The sequence below is a fragment of the Mizuhopecten yessoensis genome, unplaced genomic scaffold (genome assembly GCF_002113885.1).
Source record: "Mizuhopecten yessoensis strain PY_sf001 unplaced genomic scaffold, ASM211388v2 scaffold6261, whole genome shotgun sequence".
Taxonomy (NCBI): domain Eukaryota; kingdom Metazoa; phylum Mollusca; class Bivalvia; order Pectinida; family Pectinidae; genus Mizuhopecten; species Mizuhopecten yessoensis.
Window position 1 is genome coordinate 30,283 of NW_018406461.1, and position 7,485 is coordinate 37,767.

Here is a 7,485-nt window from a genome sequence, read left to right on the forward strand (position 1 = left end):
TAACCATGGTCATAAATGAATAAACATTTTTTTTTTTTCTTTTTCATTTCGTAATCGAAATGTGTTAATTGGTACGGAAACTTCTTTATCAATTGGTTACCTGAGAGCTTTCGTCATGCAAATGACGACGAATACAGCTGAAAGGTTTAATGAAGGGAATTGACGTGTCATAGAAAGTGTTATCATTATCTCGTTTGTTAGATAATTGTGTCTTCAAAGATGTGTACTGGGATGACACCAATATCCAATGTGAAGTAATCAATTATCGTTACAAAAACGGTTCTAATGAAATCTTAAAAGTGATCTGGTCTGCGATTCTTTTTTATAGCGTTTCAAAATGCTGTCAAAGTTATTGCAGGCAAGTATTCGTTTTTAATTGTACGCACGAATAGTTTTTATATTTTTTACCACTAAATATTTTTGCTAATTAAAAAAGTTACAATTTGTCATGAAACAGTTACAGTTTGTCACTAAATAGTTACAGTATGTTGGTAAATAAGTTGCTGAATCTAACCAGTAATAGTTTTTATAGTTTATTACAAAATAGTTTGTTACATATAACCAGAAATGGTTGTTATAGTTACTTTCGAAATAGATACAGTTTATCACAAAATAATTTGCTACATGTAACCAGTAAAAGTTGTTATAGTTGATTACGAAATGGTTACAGTTTATTACTGAATAGTTTGTTACATGTATTAAGTAACAGTTTTTATAGTTTATTACAAAAAAAGATTGTTACATGGAACCATTAAAAGTCGTTAAATAGAATTTAACATGAGCGAGGGAAATCAAGTGTTATGCCCGAAGAACACAAATCCTCCTTTCGTGAATGCATTTCGAATTACCCTTCTTATACACAACTTTACACCGATGGTTCCAAAGAAGGTGAGAAAGCGGCAGCAGCCTGCCGTACTGCTAATACTTGCACTTCAGTCCGACTACCAGAAGGCGCCTCAATCTTTTCTCCTGAAGCATGCGCCATTGGTTTGGCCCTCGACCATATCGATGAACACCGAATTAAAAAGGCAATTATTTGTTCAGACTCTCTATCTGCCATACTGGGCACACATATCCTACTCATTCTTACCTTTTAAACCGTGAAGATCTATCTTCATGCCACGCATGTGACACTCCATTTACAGTGGAATTTTTTTTAATAGAATGTTTCGATTTAAAAAAAAATTCGTGATAACTACTTTCGAGTCCCGGATATCAAAACTCTTTTCAGTTCCCTGGACTCGAAGGCATTATTTAACTATTTGAAAGACATCGGTCTATTTTATAGACTCTGATGTCTTTTAACCCACCTTACCCTTTTTGACGTTATATATATATCACATATTCCATATCATCTTTTCGTTATCTCTTTTATTATTTTTCCCCCTTTTTATTTTTTATTATATACACATACAATGCGAATGCTTTTAAAATGAACCATTTTATCTGATTTTATCTTCGCTACTCGCATGTTTATTAAAAAAATAAGATAAATAAATAAATCACCATGACCCTAAATGACCACAGCCGTCGCTGGGCCGTTAAACATAAATAAACAAACAAACAAAATAGTTACAGTTCTTTACAACTAAACAGTGTGTCAACCAGTTACGGTTTCAATTTCCCTCAAAAAGGTTAGAATTAAACTATTAATAATTATAGTTCACAGCTAAAAGCTACATTTAACACCAATCATACCCTCCCGATCTGTCGTCCAGGATGAACAGGGATATGCCCGTACCTTCGGTTGTTCGTTCATTCGTTCGTTCAAATGATGTTATCGCTCTACAGTCTTCATTTCTTATCCGATTGACACGACACCTCACGCACATGTTCACAAACATCACATGTTGTACGAGCTTGCGTTCCGACCTTCTGCAGTCAAAAACTAGATCACTGTTACTATAAATAGAGTTGGATAGAAATTGCTCTACAGACTTCAGTTCTTTTCTGATCGCCACAGAACTTCACACACATGTTCACAAACATCGCCTCTGTTTGCGTTTCGACCTCCTGCAGTCAAAATTTTGCAGCGCGGCGTTATTCGTATGGTCTACGATGCCTTGTGCGATGCCTTGTTATATAGCTACTAAGTAGTTATTGTTTGTCAATAAATAGTGACAGTTATCACTAAATATCAAATTCAACAAATGATGATTACAACTTACACCCAAAATATTACATTTTATAATGTACCACTAGTAATATACATATTCATCATTAAATATTATTGTTCACTTGATTTAGCAATGCACTACGTATACCTGTTACACTCACAGATAAATAGCTCGTTAACAACTGAATAGGTACAGTTTGCAACTTAATCGTGAAAATTCACCACTTATTAATTTCAGTTCATCAACAAATAGTTAGATTTTACTTTTAAATAGTTACGCTTATCCGTTTTATATTTTTTTAATTTACTGAATTCAAATACTTATTATTGACCGCCAAATAGCTGCATTTCTCTTCTAGATAACTATCATTAAATATACTTCAACTCTGCCATCATTATATGACGATCTGTTTTGTCTTTATATGATGCTGTATTTCTATTCTATATACATTGATCATCATTGGATGCAATTCCGGCTTTATATCACGTGCATATATTTTTATATGATGTAAATTTATAACAAATTCCGCAGGACATAATGTCTCTGAATAGCTATGTTATCGCGCTTATAATGGATTATCGCTGCATTCTTTATTTTTGTGGGGTCAAAAGAGGGAGGAATACAAGATATAAACACCTGCATTTGGTATGATGTTGATCTTTTTTCTTTAAAAGCGCCTACTGACTTAAAAAGTCAGTGTGCTTCTCATGAATGTGCATCTCAATCTTTGTTCCAGTGTTCATGAACGTGGTGACCGGAAGTTGAAGCCGTGCGCTAAATGTTTTACCATTGCCGATTTGTCCCGGGTCTGATCAATAGAGACCTTCTAGACACATTCATAAAATTACAATTTGGTGTTATATGATGACGTTTAAAAATAATAAATCACAATTTACAATGAATCTATATCATAGTATGGTAACAGCGTACATGTATGATGAAAGATGGTCATACAACGTGGTATTCTATCACATTATCAGAAAGAGTAGAGTATATAACAATGAAGATATGTGAATTGCTTTCACTGGTTTAATGACAAAGAGATTAAGTGGATATATTTTTTTATAACTCATAGAAGTAAGCATTTCCTTGATTGTTTTTCGCATTTGATGCCCTTTTTTTTAAAATTTCCAAGTTTTTCTTCATTAAAGATGACATACACCACTGAAATACGCTTACTTTACTTTATCAGTGAACCATGGCTCATAAGCTTGTTGTTAGTTTCAGATATTCTGGAAAGATGCGTCATCACAAAAGAATTAAGTATTCAGTGTTATCTACAAGAGAGGAGTTTATATACGCTTTCATATCGCCATACTAACCTGAATTCTAATTATATTTGTACAATATGTATAGGATCTTACATGAGTTTTCATTTCGTATGAGAATTATGAAATAATATAGCTGGCTTATTTTCTATGTGTTTTATATCTGTAAATAACAGAGTTAACTTGACCAGCTATTTTCACCCAAGGGTGAGTGTGGAAAAAAGCCTGGATAAGAAACTATGAAAACAAATGCTTGAACCAAGATGGTGGGTTAAGCATCCGTGTCCCACTTCTGTTCAGTTTCGTATTCTCTCATAAAAGTCCTGCACAGTATGTGTTTCTTTTCAGAATTGATTTATCAAAGTTGAAGTCATACCGGGAGAAGGTTTTCCAACACTTTATCGTAGATATCTTACTGGTATTTAAGACTTGTCAAGTATAATTAAGGTATTCTGTTGACCCATTCACGTGACGTTGTCCAACTGCGCAAAATGTAGTGACGTTTTGAAGTTTCACGTTCAAATCGGTGCACAACTATTCGCGAACTGTACTAGCCTACGTTTATGGTAAGTTCTGCCTTTTCAATTAAAATTCAAAAATTATCATCTCCAACGATTTAATGTATTTTCGCTCTTAGTAGTTAATTACCTATCTCGTATATTATAGTCTTATCATGTTATCGTAATGCGACGGTCAAGGTCACGCTGGGCCTGGGTATTCCTTTGTCTGGAGCTCCGACAAAATAGTGTTTTTCTCATATGTTATTACACGTTTTGAAGTATAATTTTTGGATTACATACTTCATAAGTGGATAATTTATCCCTTAACAGTATCTGTTTTCTGGAACTTTTGGTGGAAATGTGTGTTTTGGACGTTTTCAGTTAGGGCAATGGCCTGATACCCTACCTAGTGACTACTGCTCACAGCACACTCTACTCTAACTACATGGAGTTGACTTGATATATATGTATTAATACTCAGTGGAAACCATGGCAAACAGAAAGCACAGTATGGGAGGAGCAGCCGGGGTTAAGACCAGGGGAGCGGATAAGAATATTGAGGACAGACTCGATGAGATTACATCCTTGTTAACTACACTCATAACAAAGGCAGACTTTGTTTCCAAGATGAAGAAGTTGAAAGAAACCATACGAGAGGAAAATAGAGAACTGGTTGAAGAACTCAAAGGGAGAGTGTTCGAACTGGAAATAGAAAATGAGAATCACCGGCTGACCATTGGAAACCTGGAGACTCAATGCGGTGATCTCCAGTGTTCTAAGGACGCTATAGAGGCACGTCATAACGATTTGGAGCAACACGGCCGCAAGAACTCACTCAGAATACACGGACTGAAGGACACATCTGATTCAGAGACTGTGGAGGAATGTGTGGACAAATTCGTGAACTTTGTGTCTTCTAAACTTAAGGTGGATATTACTAGTGGGGACATTGACATTGCTCATCGTCTTGGAAAGTTCAACCGGGAAAGACCGACAAACATCATCGTCAAGTTTACACATCGACGAAAAAGGAACGAGGTCATCAAAGCCCGCTATAAATTGAAGAAAAACTGGATATACGGTGTTTGAGGATCTCACGAAGATCAACCAGCAGATCCACAAGGACGCGTATAAGCTTCAGTGTGTGAAGAACTCGTACAGTACGGACGGTAAGCTTTTCGCTATACTGAATGATGGTAGAAAGAGAAGGCTCCAGTTTGGCACACCACTCACAGACAATTTTCTTAAGGAAGATTCCAACTTTGTGTAAATGTATATTTATTGCATAGTGATCGGTAATGGACTAGGTACGATGGTGCCGCCAGGAATTACCCTGGTTTTACCGATATATTACCAACTACTAATTAAAATTATTTTTTATATATATATAGAAAAAAAACCTGTATATGTTGATACATATGTATATCTATAGACATGCTTCTATATCTTAAAAATTCTCTTATACAATATATACAGTACAATGTATTATGATACTGACGTTTCCGGATTTTAAGGTCCCCTGAGCTTTAGCTCAAGTGACCTATTGCTATCCGTTTTCGCCCGTCGTCGTCCGTCGTCCGTCGTCCGTTAACATTTTCCATTTCAAACTTAAAGTCAAGTTCTGCAGGGCCGATTGAACTGAAAGTTGGTAGAATGATCTATTCATGGTCCTGACAAAGTGTTGTTATTTTTCAGGTCAATCAGAAATCTAATATGGCCGCCACAGCCGCCATTTTGAAAAACTATTTCAAACTTAAAGTCAAGTTCTGCTAGGCCGATTGAACTAAAAGTTTGTAGGAATGATCGACTCATGGTCCTGACAAAGTGTTGTTATTTTTCAGGTCCATCAGAAATCCAATATGGCCGCCACGGCCGACATTTTGAAAAACTATTTCAAACTTAAAGTCAAGTGCTGCTAGGCCGATTGAACTAAAAGTTTGTAGGAATGATCGACTCATGGTCCTGACAAAGTGTTGTTATTTTTCAGGCAAATCAGAAATCCAATATGGCCGCCACGGCCGACATTTTGAAAAACTATTTCAAACTTAAAGTCAAGTTCTTCTAGGCCGATTGAACTAAAAGTTTGTAGGAATGATCGACTCATGGTCCTGACAAAGTGTTGTTATTTTTCAGGCCAATCAGAAATCCAATATGGCCGCCACTGCCGCCATTTTGAAAAACTATTTCAAACTTAAAGTCAAGTTCTTCTAGGCCGATTGAACTAAAAGTTTGTAGGAATGATCGACTCATGGTCCTGACAAAGTGTTGTTATTTTTCAGGTCCATCAGAAATCCAATATGGCCGCCACTGCCGCCATTTTGAAAAACTATTTGAAACTTAAAAGTAAAGTTCTACTTGGCCGATTGAACTGAAACTTTGAAGGAATGATCGACTTATGGTCCTGACAAAGTGTTGTTATTTTTCGGGTCAATCAGAAATATAATTTGGCTACCATGGCCGCCATTTTGTAAATACCTATTTCAAACTTACAAACAAGTTCTAATAGGCTGATCTCACTGAAAATCGGTCTAGGAATGATCAGCTCATGGTCCTGACAGAGTTAAGTTAACATTATGCTTAACTATTTTTTTACTCAAATTGGTACATATTTCAACAACAAAAATAAATACTGTTGGACTCAGGTGACCGTTAAGGCCCATGGGCCTCTTGTTTGTCTGATAAGTTTAAAAGCTTCAGCTATACCGCTCCTTACAATCCAATCAGTTATTGGATTTGTATACTCCTACTATTTCATTTGATATTTGATTTGTATACTCATATTATTTCGCTGTAAAAAGGGTTCTTATATCTTTCCATTTTCCCCTCTTTTCCCCTCTCTTCCCTTATGTTTCGTTTCCGGAATTTTAAAACAGTCTATCCCTTCCGATAGTTACTACACTACTTCCGGTGTTGTATTACTTCCTACTTCTTACAAGGGCTACGTCTAGCCCTTGGAGCTTTTCGAACAATACCTGCAAAAAACCTGTATGTGGAAGCAAATGAACCATCCCTTTATGACAGAGGAAAAAAACTTTCATTACAATTTGCAGCTCAATTAAAATCAAACCCTAAAAATCCTGCTTTCGACCAAGTATTCAACCCCAAATACCAAAACATATTTACGCAAAACCGAAAACTTCTGCCAACATTTGGTATCCGAATTTCGAATTTCCTGCAAGAACTCAACATAAAATTGACGGACATAGCTGAATTTATCATATCTGATGTTCCGCCGTGGATCATTCAAACCCCTGATTTTAACTTTACATTACATGAGCGAGGGAAATCAAGTGTTATGCCCGAAGAACACAAATCCTCCTTTCGGGAATGCATTTCGAATTACCCTTCTCATACACAACTTTACACCGATGGCTCCAAAGAAGGTGAGAAAGTGGCAGCAGCCTGCCGTACTGCTAATACTTGCACTTCAGTCCGACTAACAGACGGCACCTCCATCTTTTCTGCTGAAGCATGCGCCATTGGTTTGGCCCTCGACCATATCGATGAACACCGCATTAAAAAGGCAATTATTTGTTCAGACTCTCTATCTGTCCTACAGAGTTTACAGTTACGAGATCCTAAAAACACAATCGTACAAAA